Source organism: Fukomys damarensis, unplaced genomic scaffold (genome assembly GCF_012274545.1).
Source record: "Fukomys damarensis isolate Sample0158 unplaced genomic scaffold, DMR_v1.0_HiC HiC_scaffold_13, whole genome shotgun sequence".
NCBI classification, from domain to species: domain Eukaryota; kingdom Metazoa; phylum Chordata; class Mammalia; order Rodentia; family Bathyergidae; genus Fukomys; species Fukomys damarensis.
The window spans coordinates 17,369,598-17,390,817 of NW_022900925.1; the positions used below are offsets into that span (position 1 = coordinate 17,369,598).

At 36.2% G+C, this 21,220-nt stretch overlaps 1 protein-coding gene across 1 annotated transcript in view; it reads right to left on the reverse strand.

The window, feature by feature from the left end:
• Taok1 (TAO kinase 1) overlaps positions 1–21,214 on the reverse strand; it is a 123,496-nt gene extending 102,282 nt beyond the window's left edge. The window contains exon 1 of the mRNA XM_010642246.1: positions 21,104–21,214. The gene's annotated coding sequence lies outside the window, so the exon portion shown is untranslated. The remainder of the gene's footprint in view (positions 1–21,103) is intronic.
• Between the last annotated feature and the right edge of the window lie 6 nt (positions 21,215–21,220).

Consider the following 21,220-nt stretch of genomic DNA (forward strand, 5'->3'; position numbering starts at 1 on the left):
GGGAGGGGCTAGGGATTGAGCTCAGTGGTACCGCTGCCTGCCTGTCAAGCTCAAGGACCTGAATTTGATCGCGTACCAAAAAAAAAAAGAAGGAAAAAGGCGGGTGGGGCGGCGAGATGCGTAGCTCACTGCAAAAGCCCTGGGTCAATCTACAGTACTAAACACACTCACACACACACACACACACACACACACACACACACACACAGAAAAAATTAACAGTCAGGGTCATTAATTATTATGAATAGCTTCAAGGATTTCCTAAATATAAATAATAAAAGAGAAAAAATAAAATGGAACTTTAAAATATGAAAAATACATGTATCAGAAATGAAAATAGGTCTGATGGCATACATGACAGTACTGAAAGATCCATAAATTTGAAAAAGACCCATTAATACTGTATGAAGAAATGGTAAAAACTAACTAAATAAAAAAGTACAGACAAATAGATAATAAAATACAAATGTATAAAATCTCAGTGTGGGATCAGGGATGTAGTTCAGAGGCACCATTCTGCCGGGCAAGTGCAAGGTCCTGAGTTTGATCCTTGGTACTGGAAAAAAAGTGTGGAGCAGTATTAAGTAGTCTATCTCTGAGAAGTACCACATGGGAGGGTGAACTAAAAAAAAAAAAAAAAAGTATTAGAAAGCCAAATTTTCTCTTTAAATTTTTTCTTAATTTTAATGGAAACTTATAAACCTACTGACTCAAAGGTCAATAAACACCACCAGGTCAAATTTGACCACCAGTCAAATCAAGACTGTGGCACATGATAATAAATCTACACCTGAAAAATCAATAATAAAGAGAAAGTCTTTGGCTGGAGATAAAGCTCAGAAGTAGAACACTGGATTAATAAGTATGAGGCCATAGGTTCAATCCCCAGTGTGTGCATGCATGTGCGTGCGTGCGCGCGCGCGCACACACACACACACACACACACACACATTTTAAATCATGAAATATTTAGAGCGAAATCAATCGATTTATTTTGGTGCTAGGAATTCAAGCCCAGGGCCTTGTGCAATCTAGCCAAATCTCAGCCCTATTTAGGATAAATCTAACAAATATGTGTAAGTGATCTGTATGCTGACAGCTACAAAACATTGCTAAGAGAAATCAAAGACTACTTGAGTAAATGGAGAGATACGCAACAGTCATAGGAGACTCAACATTGTTGATAACAATGCTCTCTACAATGATTCAGAGTTCAACAAAATGCCAAAAGACCAGCAGCCTTTTTGTAGAATCTGACAAATCAATTCTAAAATACATATTAAAAAAGCAAAGCAAAACAAAAAAAAGCAAAGTATCTAAAATAGCCAAAATAATTTACTATAAAACTGTAATAACCAAAGCTGGGCATGGGGGCACACACCTGTAATCCCAGCACTCAGGAGGCTGAGGCAGGAGGATCGCTGTGAGTTCGAGACCAGCCTAGGCTACATAGTGAGATCCAGGTCAGTCTCAACTACATAGTGAGACCCTGTCTCAAAAAACAAAAACAAAAACAAAAAAACAAAACTGTAATAACCAAGACATTGTGGAATGTTAACGACAGAAACAGAAGATAATAGGACACAACAGTTATGAAGTAGATTCACATATATATTGTCAATTAATTTTTTTAAGAAGTTACAAAGATAATTCAATGGGAAAAGGATTTTCTTCAATAAAGTTTATAAAATATGATTTTGTCAAAAACCCTTATCTCATCCTTAAACAAAAATTTACTCAAGGGCCAGGGATTTAGCTCAGTAGTTCTGCCACCTGCCTCAAAAGCGCAAGGTCCTGAGTTCAATCCCTGGTACAAAAAAAAAGAATTTTTTTTACTCAAAACAAATATACCTCAATGTAAAATCTAAATTTAAATTTGTGTAAAAGAGTAAAGGACAAGTAGGCATGGTGGTCCATGCCTGTGATCCCAGTTCCTTAGTAGGCTAAGACAAGACAATCAAATTTGAGGACAGACTCGGCACCTTAACAAGACTATTTCATTAAAATAAAAGTGACAATAGGGAAGGGTGAAGGGGATGAAGGGAGGGCAGGGGTAATGGGGAAAAAATAAGACCAAGACATATCACGTAAAGGTACAAGATCCCAATGATAAATGTAACTGTAGTGGTTGCTTTAAATGTACCAATAAACTTAATAGAAAAAAAAAATGGCTGAGATGTAGTTCAGTGATAGAGAATCCCCTGTGCCTCAAAAAATACAAGACAAATTTGTGATTTTGGTTTATACTTCTTTGGGGGCAGTAGTGGGAATCAAACCCAGTAGTGCTATATTCCTTAGCCCTTTTTATTTTGTAACAAGGTCTCACTAAATTGCTTAGGCTGACCTTGAACTTGTGCTCCTTCTGCCTCAGTCTTCTGAGTAGCTAGGATTATAGGTATGTGCTGCTGCCACCACACTTGGCTGTAAAAAATTCTTTAATAAAAGTCAAAAGTAGATTTGAGATTGTGACTCAGTGGCAGAGCACTTGGTTAGCATGCACAAGGCCATGGATTTGATCCAGCCCCACTTAAAAAAAAAAAAAATCAAAAGCACCATGCAGGAGAAAGAAATTGATAAACTAGACTTCATTAAAATTGAAAATGGTGGTTGGGCCAGTGATTTAGTTCAGTGGTTCCACTACCTGCCTTGCAAGTGAAAGGGCCTGAGCTTCATCCTGGATACAAAAAAAAAAAAAAAAAAAAACTGAAAATGTTAGGCTGGGGATGTGGCTCAGTGGCACTGCGCCTACCTGGCAAGCAAAAAAAAGGACCTGAGTTTGATCCCTGGTATCAAAAAAAAAAACCTGAACATGTTTCCCTCTAAAAGTTAAAAAAATTACTTACGATGAGTATCATTATGTATGCTAAAATGTAGCAGTAAATGTTTTGCTACAAAATTTTTGAAAGCCACAGAGACAACATATTTGCAAAAACATGTATCTAAAAGAGCCATATATCTTAACTATTCATAACTAAATAACAGGAAACAAACACCCTAGTTCAAAAATAGATGAGGGAGACCAAGGATGTAACTCAGTGCCTAGAATGCCCCCCAAGGCCCTGGATATTTATTAATTACAAAGAGAAAAACAGGGGTCAGGGATTTAGCTCAGCGGTTCGGTGGCCTGCCTTGCAAGCCAGTACGAGTTCAATCCCCAGTACCAAAAATAACTAAATAAAAACAAAGAGAAAAACAGTAACTTTACAATGGAGAAAAGCAGCAGATACAACCTTAAACAAGTAATATTAATATCAACAGTACTGTGATATATTGAGATAACTTATACCCCTGATATCATACACTGAGAAGGATAGGGGATAATTCTGAAGTATTCTTGACAAAAATATATACCCTCAGTCCAATCATTAGAACATGTCAAATAAACCCAGAGATTTTTATTTTATTTTATTTTTTGTGAGTTGAGGATTGAATTTAGGCCTCCTGAATGCTATGCAAGCTCTATTACTAAGTTATTCAGCCTTCAAATTGAGAAACATTTAAAAAGTTAAAATAAATTTAAAAACATTTATTATTAAAAGTAATAAATTACAGGGCTGGGGATTTAGCTCAGTGATGCCATACCAGCCTCATAAGCGCAAGGTCCTGGGTTTGATCCCCAGTACAAATAAATAATAATAATAATAATTAATAATAATAAATTACAGACACATGCCTGCTATCCAACATTGAGGCACGAGTATTGCCATGAGTTTGAGGTCAATCTGAACTACAGAGTGAGAACCTGTCTCAAATAAAATAAAATACGCCTAGCATGGTGGCTCACACCTGTAATCCCAACACTCAGAAGGCTGAGGCCTATCCAGTGAGTTCAAGGTCAGCCTAAGACCTTTCTTAAAAAAGAAGAAAAAAAAAAGGTAGATGTTAAGTTCATGCATGGAACCAACAATTGATTTTCTTAGCTTGATAATTATTCTATGGTTATATAAGATTAAGAGGATGTAGGTAAAGAGCATATCTGAACATTTTGTACTAATTTTGTAACTTTTGTAAGCTATTGTAAAACTTAAGTCATAAAAAAGAATGCCTGACTTTATTAGTGAAATCTTCAAAGTTATAAGTCCTGAGGGCTATGTATTAAAATTGATATTCCAGCATTTACTTGGATTTCTATAATTAATCCCATTAAATAATTATCACATTTTTAAAATTCTGGGCCAGGGAATTAATCAGTGGTTCTGCTGCCTGCCTTGCAAATGCAAGGTCCCAAGTTTGATCCCTGGTACCGAAAAAAAAACTTTTTTTATAATTCTAATCCCTTTGTACTAAATGAATTTTTATGGTATAACAGAATATTAGCAAATGGAGAGATGTATTTTTATTCTAAACAATTATTATTGGGGAGGGTGCTGGGGATTGAACTCAGGACCTTGCACTTGCCAGTCAGGCACAGTATCACTGAGTTACATCCCCAGCCCTCTAAGCAATTATTGTAATAGTTCTTTAAATAAAAGGACAATCAGGGCCCAGGATGTAGCTCAGTGGTTCCAGCACCTGCCTCACAAGCCTAAGGACCCAAGTTCAATCCCCAGTACCAAAAAATAAATTAATTAAATACATACATACATACATGGACAATAAGAGAGACTGAGACAGGACTGGGACAGAGAGAAATGCAAATCATCCTTCAAAAAATGGTATAAGGCGGGGAATATGATAGAGCAAACACTTTAAAATGTACAGTGAGGCCATAGGCATAATCTCAGACACAAAAACAAAATATTATATTTCCCTTTTATTATGTATTTTTAAAAAATTTTGCAATACAAGGGAACAACCAAAAGATTTTCATATGCTAGGTAGGCATTCCACCTCCATCCCCAAAAATATCAATTTTGACCATATGATAGAAGATACAAAAGCAAATCATTAACATTGATGCTCCATGTTCCATTATTCAAATACATACCACAACTCATAAGTGGAGAAGGTCAACAAAGCCAAGCATTCCTATTTCTGTCAAGCTTTATTCAATTTGCTTTCACCGGATATAACCAGACAATTTTCAAATCCAACTGGTAAGACAAGATACTTCATTTAATATTTACTATGCTTTACAATGTGCTAGGTGCTGAGGATTCAGAAACTATTAAATAGGAGACAAATATAGGAAGACTGTATTTTCATTTAACAAATATTTATTACATAATAAAGATTTAAAAGCTAAATAATATAACCCTGCCATGGAAGTTACCCTTTTGGAAAAATTAATAAGTTCAAACTTTACCTCTCTATAGCACCAAATAAGACATTAAATATAACTCCAAAGAGGAAACCTAAAATATTCAGTTTAATAAATTTTATTCAACATAATTTTAAAATCAAACAAGGTTCAAAGATAACAAGTATATACTTTCAGCAACATTGAACAAAGAAGCCACTCGGTATGTTCTATTATCTGGTGTATTAATTTCCAAAATGTAACTGTTCCTAAGACTTCTCTGTAAATAAATGCTTTTTTATTCAGTAAATCGAATGGTTATTTTGTAAATGTGACTACATTTGAAAAAGGGGGGTAGAACAGACAAACTATTCACTTCTTTCAACAGTGAATATTCTAGATACTGTCCAAGTATTTCACTAGAGGATTCATCTTTTTGTCCTATGTTTATTTTCACTTCCTTATTTTTATTGTTCATGTAATATATCATGTATTTTTATGTTACCCACGTAATTAAGTATCTATGACTTCAAAAATTGTGCTTTTCATGCAGAAAACTGAAAAGGCATCTTTAATGCCTAGTCAAAAGACAATATTCAAGTATCTGGGGCCAGGGATTTAGCTCAGCGGTTCGGTGGCCTGCCTTGCAAGTGCAAGGACCCAAGTTCAATCCCCGGTATCAAAAACAAATAAATAAATAAAAATAAAAACAAATATCTGAAAGGAGAAAATTCCCTAAGTTATTTTAGTAAGTTTGTAGTTATACATGATGCTAAAAAGGTCTTAAGCATTTTTTCAAACAAAGGTTAAACCATATTTTCTTTTTTGTTGTTGTTGTTTCTGTTTTTTTGAGACAGGGTCTCGCTATGTAGTTGAGACTGCCCTGGAACGCACTATGTAGCTCAGGCTGGTCTCGAACTCACAGAGATCCTCCTGCCTCAGCCTCCCAACTGCTGGGATTACAGGTGTGCGCCACAACACCCGGCTTATATTTTCTCTTTTTAATTACCCACAATACTTTTGTATTTGCCAAATACTTCACATCTTTAAAGATTTTTCTTGGTAAGTGAAGCATACTTCTTTGAAAATAAAATGTTTATGTATTTTCATAGAATATATACAAATAACTAACAAGCATGGGAAAGAGGGTCATCATCTTTAGTCATTACAGCGGTTCGGGCCTGCCTTGCAAGTGCAAGGACCCAAGTTCAATCCCCGGTATCAAAAACAAATAAATAAATAAAAATAAAAACAAATATCTGAAAGGAGAAAATTCCCTAAGTTATTTTAGTAAGTTTGTAGTTATACATGATGCTAAAAAGGTCTTAAGCATTTTTTCAAACAAAGGTTAAACCATATTTTCTTTTTTGTTGTTGTTGTTTCTGTTTTTTTGAGACAGGGTCTCGCTATGTAGTTGAGACTGCCCTGGAACGCACTATGTAGCTCAGGCTGGTCTCGAACTCACAGAGATCCTCCTGCCTCAGCCTCCCAACTGCTGGGATTACAGGTGTGCGCCACAACACCCGGCTTATATTTTCTCTTTTTAATTACCCACAATACTTTTGTATTTGCCAAATACTTCACATCTTTAAAGATTTTTCTTGGTAAGTGAAGCATACTTCTTTGAAAATAAAATGTTTATGTATTTTCATAGAATATATACAAATAACTAACAAGCATGGGAAAGAGGGTCATCATCTTTAGTCATTACAGAAATGCAAATCAAAGCCACAAATTGGAGTTACCACTTCACATCCAATAGAATGGCTATAAAAAAATAGAGAATGTGCAGAAATTAGAACCTTTGTACATTTCTGGTAGCAATGTAAAATGGTTCAGTTAATGTAGAAAACAGTTGGCAGTTCCTTAAAAAGTTAATCACAAATTACCATATGCCCCAGCAATTCCATTTCCAGGCATATACTCAAGCACTGAAAAGAGGTACCAAAATAAGTACATGTAGAAACATGTTCAAAGCAGCACAATTCAGAATAGCCAACAAGTGAAAACTCCCTCTATATACATCAACAGATGCACTGAAAAACAAACTGCAGTATACAGATACAATGAAATATTACCCATAAAAAGGAATAAAGTACTGAGACATGCTACAACATAAATGAAGTTCCAAAACATGCTAAGAAGCTAGACACAAAGTACTGCCTATTGTATAACTCTGTTTATATGATGTATCCACAGGTATAATCCATAGACACTGAACAAAGACTGATGATTATCAGGTGCAGAGGGGACATTAGGGAGTACCTCCCCAAGTAGACATAGGGTTTGCTTCTGGAGTAAGGAAAATGATTTTAATAGATAGAGATGGTGGCTTCACCAACACTGTGAATGAACTATATTCCACTGCACTGTTCACTTTAAAATGTTTCATTTTATGTTATATGCCCTTCATCTCAATGTTTTTTTTCTTTTTTGAGACAAGGACCTCACTAAGTCACCCAACCTGGCCTAGAACTCTCTATCCTTTCACCTCAGCACTGAAATAATGGACTACAGGAATATGCTCCCAGACCCAGCTCATCAGTTTAATTATTTGGGATAGAACATTTCATAATTATATTAGACACATTCATGCAGTCTTATTTCCCCCCCCCGCTTTTTGTACTAGAGATGAACTTGGAACCTTTTATTCCCCTTTTATAAGGCAAAGCACACTGAACCTAATTAATATTTTTCTAACTCAGAATCATCATTAGGAATAACAATGACTGAATAAGCCATCCTTCATGTGTCTTAATTATCTCTAAGTTTCAGCTGTCTCATCAGTAAAATGATCTTAATATTTTCTGAGTCACAGATACCTCTGAATATTTAATGAAGTCACAGGTTATTACCCTAGAAAAATGCACATGTTTATATACACAATAGACTGCATACCTGATTCCTGGTACCACATATAAAAATAAAAATAAAAATAAACTGCATATAATCTAAAAAGGTTCACAGGCCTGATGTAGCCCACATAAGCAATTCCCACAGGTTCAGCATTGAAAGAAGGTGTACTAAACAGTATCACAATATCTCTATGATCCTATCCAGTTATGAATCTCTGATTCTACTGCAGACTAATACAGTGGAACAGCCTCAAGATTTATGCAGATTGTTAAGAGTTGTGCCTTCTTTTTACTTCGTGTAGTTTTAGAAATAGTTGTCCTAGTTCACAGTCAAATCCTCTATGATTGCTATTTGCTATCCAACATTTAACAGTACTTAAACTTTAGCAACTCAATTAGATTCTATTCAATAATTAGTACTATCTGTCCTCTGCTAGGCATTAAAAAGGAAGGATACAAAATAATGACAGTTCTGGTAAAAATCTAAGACAATTAAGTAATTACAAAAAAAAGGAAAATATCTCATTAAGTACTAAACTGGGACAATGATAATGAGCCAAAAAAGAACATAGAGAAGAACAAGGACAATGTAAGCTGGAGCACTGGGGACAATTTCATAGAAGAATGGATGGGGTCAAAGAACAGATGAGATTAAAAAAAAGACTAAAGCGACACTATGAACATAGGCAGAGAAGTGGTAATAAGGATTGTGTGCAAGGTGTGAAATAAGGTAGCAAACAGACAAGGAGAATCAATCGCAGAGAATTAAAAAAAAAAAAAAGCTGGGCATAGCAGTTTACGTCTGTAATCCTATCTACTCAGGAATCTGACTCAAGAGGATCAATCACAAGTTTACAGCCTGGCCAACTTAGTGACATGCTGTCTCAAAATAAAAAATAAAAAGAGCTGGGAATGTAGCTTAATGATAGAATGCTTGCCTAGCATGCATGGGGCTCTTAGGTTCAATCCCAGGATTGGAAGAAAAAATAAAACCAAACAAAAAAATCACTAATAAAAATAATCTATTGTAAACAACAGATGTGGAGAGATGGTTACTGAGAAAAAAGGAGAGAGGACAAGAGGGAGCCTATTGGAATGTTAAAATGTTTCAAATAAACTGTACCTGTTTGGGAGGGGGTTACTACAGCTTTAAACTGCATTGATAGACTCATCTGTGAACATTCACACACTTTACTATTTGTATACGAACTACAATTAAAACATGCACACAAATAAGATATTTGTGCAGAATAATACAGTAAATGCCTTTGTAGGTTTGAACAAGTAAAAGAGGATAGATATAGTCTTCGATAGAATATAGTTCAGTGGTAGAGTACTTGCCTAGCATGCAGGGGTTGCTGGGTTCAATCCACAGCACCACCATCAACAAAAAAAGTGCTGCATTATGATATAAGTCTTACAGTGATTCGTAAAAGGATTTAAATATCTGAATTAGAAGGGGACAAGAGCATGTTAAGTAATACAGAATTAAGATAATGCCAATACAATATAACGATGTGACAGGTACTGTTCTAGGATCTGTACATATAATGCATATAATCTTAAAAATGCTATGTGACACCTGCCTCACAAGCACAGGGTCCTGAGTTTGATCCTGTTACAAAGAAAGGAAGGAAGGAAGGAAGGAAGGAAGGAAGGAAGGAAGGAAGGAAGGAAGGAAAGGTGCTATAATGCTGTTACAGAAAGGAAGGAAGGAAGGAAGGAAGGAAGGAAGGAAGGAAGGAAGGAAGGAAGGAAAGGTGCTATGTGAAAAGTAGTATTGTTATTCTCATTATACGGATGATAAAACTGAGGCCCGGAGAGATTGATGTGCCCATGTTCACATGCAGTAGGAATATCCATGACAAGCCAGCCATGGTGGCACATATCTGTATCCCAGCACTTTAGGAAGCAGAGACAGGGGCATATGAAGTTTGAGCCCAGTCTGGGTAACTTAAGAGATTTGGCAAAACTCTGTCTCAAAATAATAAAAACAGAATGAAGATGTGGCACAGTCCAAAGGCCCTGAGTACTGAGGAAAAAAATCCATGACAAACTTTTTCACCACACTGTATCATATACATACTCCTAAATATACAACAAAACCAAAACAAGACTGCTAACAAAAACAGGGACCAAAATGACTATCATAGGGATATACCGAATGCAGAAGGAACTTTGTCCCTACTCTGTAATGTAAATGTCAGTACCATCCACTTAGCAGACTACCCATTTAACTACAAACCTTCCTCAGCAATTAAGACCATTCCCATTATCACTCTCACATCCCCTACTCCTAAAAGAAAGCTTCAAATAACTTCTCACAAAAATGTTAAAGATCTCTACAAAAAAGAGGAAAGAATGAAACACTTCAAAAGAAGAAATATCATGACTTCATAACCTATTATATGAATAGGCTATCTCAAAGAGAGGGATTATACTAAAGAGAGAGATTAAAATAAAAAACAATCCCAAAGGTTCTTACTTTGAACACTTCAGAAATGTCACTAATAGAAATGAAAATACATGTCCATAAAAAAGGTCATTACACAAATGTATAATAAAGTTTTATTCATAACAGCCAAAACCCAAAAATGACTCCAATAGCAGTAACAAGTGAGTGGATAAACCAATTGCAGTATACCCAAACACTTAACTACTACTAAGCAATAAAAAGAAATGAATTAGGGTCAGAGATTTAGCTCAGTGATTCCACCGCCTGCCTCGCAAGCACAAGGAGTTCAATCCCCAGTACACCAAATAAATAAATAAATAGATAAATAAATAAAATTTTAAAAATTCATTCCAAAAAGAAATGAACTAGTGACACATGCAATACCGTGGAAAAATAACACACACATTATGTCAAAAGAAAGAAGCTGAGAGCTGGGCATGGTAGCACATGGCTGTAATCCCAGCACTTGGGAGGCTGAGGCATGAGGATCACTGTGAGTTCGAGACCAGCCTGGGCTACACAGTGAGTTCCAGGTCAGTCTCAACTACATAGTGAGACCTTGTCTCAAAAAACAAAACAAAACAAAAAGAAGCTGAACAGCTAGGCATGGTAGTGCACACCTGAAATCCTAGCACTCCTGATGCCTGAGGCATCATTTCAACCTGGGCAATGCAGCAATTTAGAAAGATCTTGCCTCAAAACAAAAAAATCAAACATTAAGATATAACTCAGTGTGAAGATCCAGGGTTTAATCCTCAGTGTCATAATATAAATAAATAAGTAAATATTTTTAAGAAAAGAGCTGGAGGCTCAATGTGTAAGCCCTGGATCCAATTTCCAGTTCTGGGGGGAATAATCACTTGTCTTTGAGACAAGGTCTCACTATGTAGTTTTGGATAGCATTTAACTCACTATCTAGCCCAGGCTGCCCTCAAACTCATAGTGATCCTCCTGCCTTAGTTTCCCAAGTACTGAGATTACAGGCATGCAGCTACTACATCCAGCAAGATTTAACATCATAGTTATTTCTTGTGTTTTAACAGATATTTCATATCTTGGCAAAAAAAAAAAAACAGTTTTTGTTAATGACTAGATTTTCCAAGAATACTCACAAAACATTTTAAATCTTTGCTTACTGTATCTACTACAGCATTTGTATCCTGATATATTTCAACCTGTGATCTAAAAGGCCAAATGAAAATCTGTGCTTACAAGGCTCTTAAATTAACCAGGTGCCTTGATATATCCACTTAGAACAGACGTGGTATAAAATATTGTGAGACTAATTCTCCAACTTCAGGTGAATACATTTGTATTTAAAAATCTGTGTTCCAAATCCGATAAATAAAAATGACAGCTAACTGATTCCTAAAGTTCCCAAAGCATAAAAGTTCCAAACTAAGTCTATTCATGATGGTAAAAATAATTCCACAAATCATATTTGCCCCTGCTTATTGGCAAAAAAAATTCTAATTTCAATATTAAAACTGCTAAATTTAAAAAAAATGAAAACCACCATCCTTACTATCTAACTCATCAAATATTAAACAATATTTATCTTGTATGTATTCAACCAAAATAGGGGATTGAACTTGGGATCCTGTGCTGTGAGGCATATGGCAGAACCACTGAGCTAAATTCCCGGCACCCTAGAACATTTCTTAATACATATTACAAAAACAAACTCATCTGCGTTTAAAATTACACTACTCTTGGACCACAACGGCTATGATCAACCATTTTATTATACATTTGTACAAATAATCAGTTCAATCAAAAAATTCATGTAAACAAGGAAACGTCCAAATTCTATACTTCCTATTCCTGGCAATCAAGTTTCTCTACTAAAGGGTACTTTTTTTTTTTGGCTGTACTGGGGATCGAACTCAGGACCTTGCACTTACTTATGAGGCAGGTGTGGCATCACTGAATTAAATCGCCAGCCCCTAAAAGGTACTTTTAAATAAAAGTATTTACACATATTTTCCTTCTTATAATCTTCTTACCATCCCCAAACCACCATCAAAACTAGGGATTGAACTTAGGATCTCAAGCATGCTAGGCAAGAGCTCTGCCACTTATTTCCCCAGGCTTTTTAATTTTTTTAGCCAGAAATCTCACTAAATCACCAAGGCTGGTCTTGAACTTGCAGTACTGCCTCAGCCTCCCAAGTAGATGGAATTACAGAGGTGTACACCATCCCGCCCGGCTACTTTTTTTTTCCCCTGATATTTTCCACTTTTCTAGTAGTGAATTTGGCCTAGATAGTAGAGAGGAGGCTGGGAGCAATCCTGTTTTAGATTAAAGTTTTGTGGCAATATATAAGTATCCATATATAAAACACAAAAAATACCATGTTGCTACTAAACTGATGTTTAAAAGCTTTTTTTTGTTTTCATTTTGCACTTGGGATTTAACCCAAGCCTTGCACATGCTAAGTACATGCTGTACCACTGAGCTACACCTCAAACCCACTTATTTAGAGACAGGTGCTTGCTGAACTGCCCAGACTGGCCTTGATCTTGAGTTCCTCCCGCCTCAACTTCTGAGTAGGCTAAAATTACAAACATGTACTACCATGCCAGACAAAAGATCTTTTAATTACCCCCATTTTCAAATTATTTGTTCTTTTCTAGAGAATGGAAAAATTATTACTACTAACAACTATATGTCAAAGTAAAGAATCTGAGGGCTAAGGATTTAGCTCAGTGGCACCATGCCTGCCTTGCAAGCGCAAGGTCCTGAGTTTGATCTCCAGTACTGAAGGAAAAAAAAAAAAAAAAAGAGTAAATTCGATAGCCAGTACCAAAAAAATAAATAAATAAATAAAGAGTAAAGAATCTGAAAGGCAGCACATTACATTGTCCCTTCTGGGACTCAAAACACTTAAATGCTAAAAAATAATAAATAGTTCTGCCAACTGCAGAACTATTCCTATCATGTAATAGTCTCTATAAAACATCACAAGCATTATCTACTATTTACACAGCATGAGATTAAACACTAAAACAATATAATATACAGAGTTTCTATGCAATAAGTTTCCTTATTAAGTACTAACAAATAATTTTACTTTTACAGTCAGGAATATGGATGCCTTTGGCAGGGACACAAAGCTTTTTCCAATCTTCAGTGACACTAAATTCTTATATCTAAAAAGAAAAAACCTGGACTTTAGTTATGCCATTCACCAACTTTTACTGAAACCATCTTCTCAATCTCAATAGGAACAAATTTGTAAAAATCAATCAAAATACAAACTAGAAATTAAAAAATACTACCATGAACCAAGCCAGGCATGGTATGGTAGTGTATACCTGTAATCCCAGAACTGTGGGTTATGGTTAAGGTTACTTAATGTATTAGTCATATAATAAATTTTAAGAAACTACAAATTATAATTAATTTTTTAAATTAAATATATTCCCCATAATAAAAATACAAGATAGTCTAACATGCTCCAAATAAAAAGTTCCTTAGTCAGGTGTGGTGGTGCATCTGTATTATCCCAGAACTCTGGAAAGTTGAGGCAAAAAGATCACAAGTAGCCTGGCTTGGGAAACTTAGTGATTTAGCCCACTTGCAGCCCCACCCAATTGAGAGACTGAAACAAAAGAATTGCTTGAGCCAAGGAGGCTCACTTCTGCAATTCATGAAAAACTAAACTCACACATAACGTATTACACATTTCCTAATATAAAAAATTCAGAAATTACCAACATTCTCAAAAATATTGGTACCCCTTAGAATCTTTTAGACAAAATCCTTAGTATTTTCTAATTCTGAGACCTAGGAAAGGTAAATAGGCACAATATGATTACCAAATAGACTAAAGACTGGCATCAGTAAAGATTCAAAGTAGTCAAAAGGGAAAAAATACAAGCATACTTCAGAGATAATAGATTAGAAATAAAAGGGAGCGAGGGTATAATATAGTGGTAGTGCATTTGCCTAGTGTGCATGAAACCCTAGGTTAGATATCCAACACAGGGAGGGAAAAAAAAAAAAGAAAAAGGGATGAGAAAAAAATGAAATTTCAAAATAAAGTTAACTTTGGTACCAGAACACCAAAAACTATGGTAAACCAAAGTTTTCCATAATAATACTTCCATTATTTACATACCACACTCTACATTCCCCATCATTTTTAAAATTGTTATTGGAATTCACTAAATTGAATTCACAAAGTATTAGTGGGTCACAACCTAGAAAGCAGTGGCTTGGAGAAACTGACACAGGAAAAACCTTGCTTTCCTCTGAATATCTAGCTTAAGAAAAGGACCAGGGTAGGGACAGTGTCTTAATGCACACGATAAGCAGTTTGCTGAATGAATATGATGTGGAATATAAAGCACTCTTGCAGGTGAAGACAAAACTACAAAGATCATCTAAATAAAAAGCCTTTTTTAAAAAAAATGTACTCATTTTGATGTCTGCAAAGACAGATGATTTAAAAAAAAGTTCTGGAAGCAGAAATATGATACCAAATTTTTTCCTCAATAAATGAAGCACCAAAGGAGAAAAAACTCACATTAGGAATCTGGAGTATAGCTCAGTGGTGGCTAAGCACATGCACAAAGCCTCGAGTTCAATCTCCAGCACCCCTCATATAACAACATAACTCATATTTAGTATTAAGTAATACATAGTAATTCATTATAAGTACAAAAATTAAGATACCCTGATATTCTAACCATTTCTCTAAAAATATGTCAAAACTCTATACTAGGGATGTAACTCAGTTAGGTAATGACTAGCATGTGCCAGGCACTGGGATTGATCCCCAGAGCTGCAAATGTCAGATTCCAAAAAGTATAAATCAACTTAAACTCAAATTACAGACTGCAAGTCAGATATGATTGTGCATATCTGTAATCCCTACAAAAGGCCAAAGCAGAAGGACTGCAAATTTGAAGAACACATGGGCAACTTATTTAATGAGACCCTGTCTCTAAATAAAAAGGGCCTGGGAATGTAACATGTAACTCTGTAACAGAGTACCCCTTGGGTTCATTCCCAGGTACTGGGGGATATATATATTTATGATTTTGTGTTTGTGTGTGTGTGTGTGTGTGTGTGTGTGTGTGTGTGTGTGAGAGAGAGAGAGAGAGAGAGAGATGCTAGGAATCAAACTATCAAACCCAAGGCCTCACACATGGTAGGCAAACACTTTACCACTTAGCCACATGCCCAGCTCCTGCATGTCATTCTTGTTTTTTCTGTTTTTGTGGGGTCTTTTTTTTAAGACAAAAATTTACCATGTAGCCTAAACTGAGCTCAAAGTCATGATCTCCCTGTCTCAGCCTCTCTTGAGTGCTAGGATTACAGGCATGTATGACCACACCTTGCTTCATTCTTAAATATTAGACTTCCTATATTCATTCGTAACACTTACTAAACAGCTAGTGCATGACAGCTAACAATTCTTTTTTTTTTTTGGTTTTTGAGACAGGGTCTCACTACATAGTTGAGACTGAACTGGAACTCACTGTGTACCCCAGGCTAGTCTCGAACTCATAGTGATCCTCTTGCCTCAGCCTCCGGAGTACTGGGATTACAGGCATGCGTCACTACCAGCTCAGCTAACAAAATTTTAAGTGAATACTATCTATCAGGCAATATGCAAGGTACTTAACAAAGATTACCCTACTTTAACAACTCAGTAAGGATACTATTCTCAGCCAGGTCTGGTGGCTCACACCTGTAAATCCCAGCACTCGGGAGGCTGAGGAAGGAGGATTGCTGAGTTTGAGACCAGCCTGGACTACACAGTGAGTTCCAGGTCAGTCTCAACTACATAGTGAGACCCTGTCTCAAAAAACAACAACAACAACAAAAAAGATACTATTCTCATATTATCAGAAAAAGTTAAAGTAACACAGCTAGTAAAGATAATACTAAGTGCCAGAAAGTTTTGCTCCATTTTTATTATTTGATATTTTTTTCTCAGAAACTAAACTTTGCATGTCTTTCAAAATGTTATAGTGAAGGCCAGGGGTTTAGCTCAGTGGTGCCACACCTGCCTCACAAGCTCAAGGACCAGTGTTCCATCCCCCGTACCAAAAAAAAAAAAAAAAAAGTTGCAGTGATTCACCTAGATTCTAAATTACATAAGATTATTTGATCAAATAATTTATCAAGAGGAAAAATTTGGCCCCTTTTCAACTTAAAGATAAATTAGGACAGTTAAATGTAATTACAGTTTTGTTTTGTTTGAAACAAGGTTGGCCTCAAGTGATGATCCTCCTGCCTTATTAGCATTTTTACCAGACTGTAGTATATATACTGTGCAAGGTGCTTAGTAACAATTTGAGTACTCTTCTACCTTTTATAGACCACTTAATTTTCTTACTAAGTAGAAGATACAGCCTTGCCAGGTATGGTAGCACATGCCTATAATTCCAGCACTCAGAAGATTGAGGAGAGTTCAAGGCCCACTTGGGCTACATAGTGAGTTCAAGGCCAACCTAAATTACACAAGCAAAAAAGAAAGGTACAGCTTTCCACTGTAGTTCAGAACAACAACAAAAAAAATCGGTTTCTAGCACAAATAGAAGGGACTAATAGAGAAACAAATAATCTTGGCTGGGGATTTAGTTCAGTGGTGCTTCACCTGCCTCACAAGTGCAAAGTCCTAAATTTGATACCCAGTACCGCAAAAAAGAATCTTTACTACATGATGACAGAGCATCTTAAATGAAAATGCTTCTAATCCCTCCATACAATGTTTTAATACACATAATTTTTTTAGAAGACATGAGACTTCTTTAATGAAATTAAACATCAATTTTCATAATAAAACTTCAAATACTTTAACCCAACAATGGAATATAATGGAATGAAACTACAGGTTTTATCTTCTCACCTCTGAGCCCCCTACCTCCTACTTCCTCTACACCACCACCCACCTACTCACCCCAACCCTGTACCAAGGACTGAACCCAGAGCGCCTCTGCACTGAGCTACATCGCCAGCCCTATTTCTTTTTAAAACTGAGACAAGTTGCTAAATTGTCTAGGTTGGGGTAAATTTTGCGATCCTCCTGCCTCAGTGTTCCAGAGTGCAGAGATCACAGGTATGCACCCTCACACTCAGCTCTCATATATTTTACAATAGGAAATCTTGAAAAATATAAAAAATAATTCCTCCATGAACAAGTTCAAAAAAATAGTTGGCACTCTTTAATGGGACAGTACCAATTTTACATAAGGCTTGCCTGCAGAAATCACACTTTTTATGGAGAGTTTCATTCATATTATGATCTTAAACTGAATAGCAGCCCTTAACCAATAGGTATCAAAAAAAATCTGAATTTCTAAAAGTTTAAATTAGTACAAATGCAATTAATTGTTTTAAGTAACAGACAGCCAGACACAGTGGTGCACACCTGCAATCCCAGCTACTCCAGGACTGCAAATTCCAGACCAACCTGAACAATTTAGGGAGACTCTGTTTCAAAAGATCTGGAAATATAATCAGCAGTAAACTACCCCATGTTTGATCCCAAGTACCATACACACATACAAAAGACATAACTGATAACCAAAAAGAGATACAAATTAATTAGTTTTAATACACAAAAGAGAACTTATTTCTAGGTAATAGGAAGAACCGATTAATCTTAACTCTAATTTCAACAGTTGGCCCTTAGATAACTTCTGAACTAAGTATTCATGTCTATTAAGAACCAGCAAATTACTAAATTATTTATATCCAGTCTTTCTGGTATCCTGTAACTAACCCATTTTTCTTATTGGTAGAATGACGTCGTATCAAGGGACCAAATATCATGTACACATCTTGATAGAAAGCTCATTTTATATTAACACATTCAATTGGTTGCCACATCCACAGGTTTGTTTTTTTTTTTTTTAATTTTAGAAAATACAATAGTCATTTTCTATCTAGTTTTTCTATTTTAGTTCACTGGTTTTGGGACTGTACACTGCTGCCTCTTTTTAAGCTTCTCAGAGGCCTGAGATATAGCTCAGTGGGAGAGTGTTTTCCTTGCAGCCTTGAGTCTGATCTCCAGCACTGCAAAAAAAACAAATAAAAACAAAAACAACTTCAGAGTTTAAATTTGAGATACTATTCTAGTTGATTCTTACAAATTCTTCCATGTATAAAATGAGTTATAACAAAATTAACAAATCAGTTATCAGAATGCCAAAAATTAAGTCATTAAAAGAGAATTCAGAGAAAGAGCCAGCTGAGAAAGAACAGGAAGTGATATACACTGTAATTTCGTAGATGAACTATTTAGAAACATAAGAAGTGCCATACACATCTGTAATTGACCCAGACTAATCATTCTCAGTATTCTCTTTCAGACAGTGTTATCAGAGGTCATCTGAAATAACCCTCAGGTAGTTTTTCCTTAATAATATATTTATCAAATTGATCATGAACACACTCTTACCACATTTAGGCAATTCCTACTAGCTATGCAAAACAAAGTTTGTTTTTAGTTGTCCTAAAGAGTATTATTAAGCAGGCACATGCCTGTAATCCCAGCACTCAAAAGGCTGAGGCAGGAAGATCACTGTGAGTTTGAGGCCAGCCTGGACTACACAGTAAGTTCATGGCCAGTATGGACTACATAGCAAGACCCTGTCTCAAAAAAAAAAAAAAAAAAGAGAGTGGTTATCTCTTAGTTGTAGTACAGTAACATATACCAAGTAGTTAACCTATACCCTGTGTACATTCTGAAAATTTGCAGCCTTATTTGATAAATTCTGTCTTCCTGCATCTTTCTAAGATAAAAGCAGTTACTGTTTACTGAGCAGTAAGCTTGGTTTTATACATGAATTAATTATCTGCAACAAACCATAATACAGAAAATTAGGCTTTACGGTATAATTTGCCATATAGAAGAAAACTACACATCACAATATGCAGCTTTATGCCATGAAATAAAGATTTAAATGAATAGTGCTGTTTAAGTAAGCTGAGATGAATATCAAAAGAAAATAAAGGTAAAGTGAATTCTGTACTGTTGAGAAAAAAATCAATTATCATGGAATAAAGTGACACAGAAACTAAATTCATGTCTACCACTGTTGCAAACATCTTTCAATCCTTGTATTTAAACAGGTTTCAATACATAATACAGCAACATATAGCATTAAATGACAAAATAAATGCAGAGGTATTTTTAAATAATTCACTAAGTAAAGCTTAAATACCACATACAGCTTGTAGGTAAATAAGACAACTCTTCTATAACACATTTTAGTCATTTTCATCACTTTGTGAAAAATTATTTAATTCTAATATTCGCATATGGAACACTTTAAAATCATGATTAAATCTAAACACTTGAAGAGAAAAGGTACTGAGCACATCAAGACTCCTTTAAAACTTGACAAGCACTTTTTGGCTTGTTTTTTTTATTTATTTCAACTCTAAGGACAAAACCAACAAATACTACTGTAAATCAGTTTATAAAGTACACGTGACATGAAGCCAAAATGAAAAATTATGATTATCGAATACAGATCCATTACAGTATAATTAAGCAATTAGTTTACTATCCTGCATTTCCTTAAAAACCAAACATTTACTACAGGAAGGCCTGTAACCTAATCATTTTCAGACAATTTCAATTTCAATATTACTCAAAATAGTATTAACCTTAAAAATTCACAGCCCAGGGGCAAATGTCCATCAGACAGCCTATCTGTATGTAATACTCTTAATATAAATTTCTTCAAGAACTACAAAAGCCACAGGAGTGAAAAAAAGGGAAAATGAAAGGATACAAATTATTTTATATGACTCCTAACGAAAATTCAACTTGCTCAGAAAATGTTAACCCAGACATTTCTCTTAAAAAGAGGGAGCAAGAAAGAGATCAAGTGTTCTAACACGAGAAGGGTCCCCTCGAGAGGCCATATCGCCCAGGAACAGGAGCAGATAAACTTCCCATGGAAAGATCCAGGAAAAAGTATTAGCGGAACTGTTATCAATTTAAAATCAAAGGAAAAAGAGTAACCTTTCCAAGGGAAGCGCCATTACACTTCCCTCTCCTGCTCTCCCTCCCTTCAGTGTATACATGGGTCTGTGTATGAAGGAACTGCCTTGGACTTCTGCAGCACTGCAGTAGACTAGAGATTGAGGAAGGGGGAAGGGTAGGGGAGAAGCGCTTCCATCACCCCACAAAAGAGGGGTACAGACTTCCTGAGAGGGAGGGGATGGAATCTACCCAGCTACCAACTCAAAGTAGTCTCCTTTCCCAAGAATATTTTGCAAAGATACTACAAAGGAGAAGAGGGACCAGACAGTAAGGAACCTCGCGAAAGAGGGCCTGGAGCTTTTAAATAGGGGTGCACATCAACCCAGGCTCTCAACCGGAGCCACACCTTCCCCGAAACATACCCTTCCACCACCCCTTCCGGTGACCCTCAGGGAAAAGGAATGTAATTGCTCTCGCCCCTCCAAACAGTAGGGCACCCAGCTCACCAGCTTCTTCACCCCACCCACAGAATCACAGACCCTCCTTGTCTCCCTCCGCCACCCCACCCTCACATCCTTTCTATCACACAGAGGCCTGAGTGGGCCGAACTTCCCCGCCCCCCTCCATGTCTCCCTTTCCCAAAACAGAGGTGCCCTTACCCTTTCGCCGACAGGTCTGGGGCGGAGTAAGCAGCCCCCCGCAGCGCTCCGGTGGACTTTACGCTGGAGCGCCAGGAGTGAAGAGGAGGGGGCCCGGCGACAGACGGTCCCCCCCCC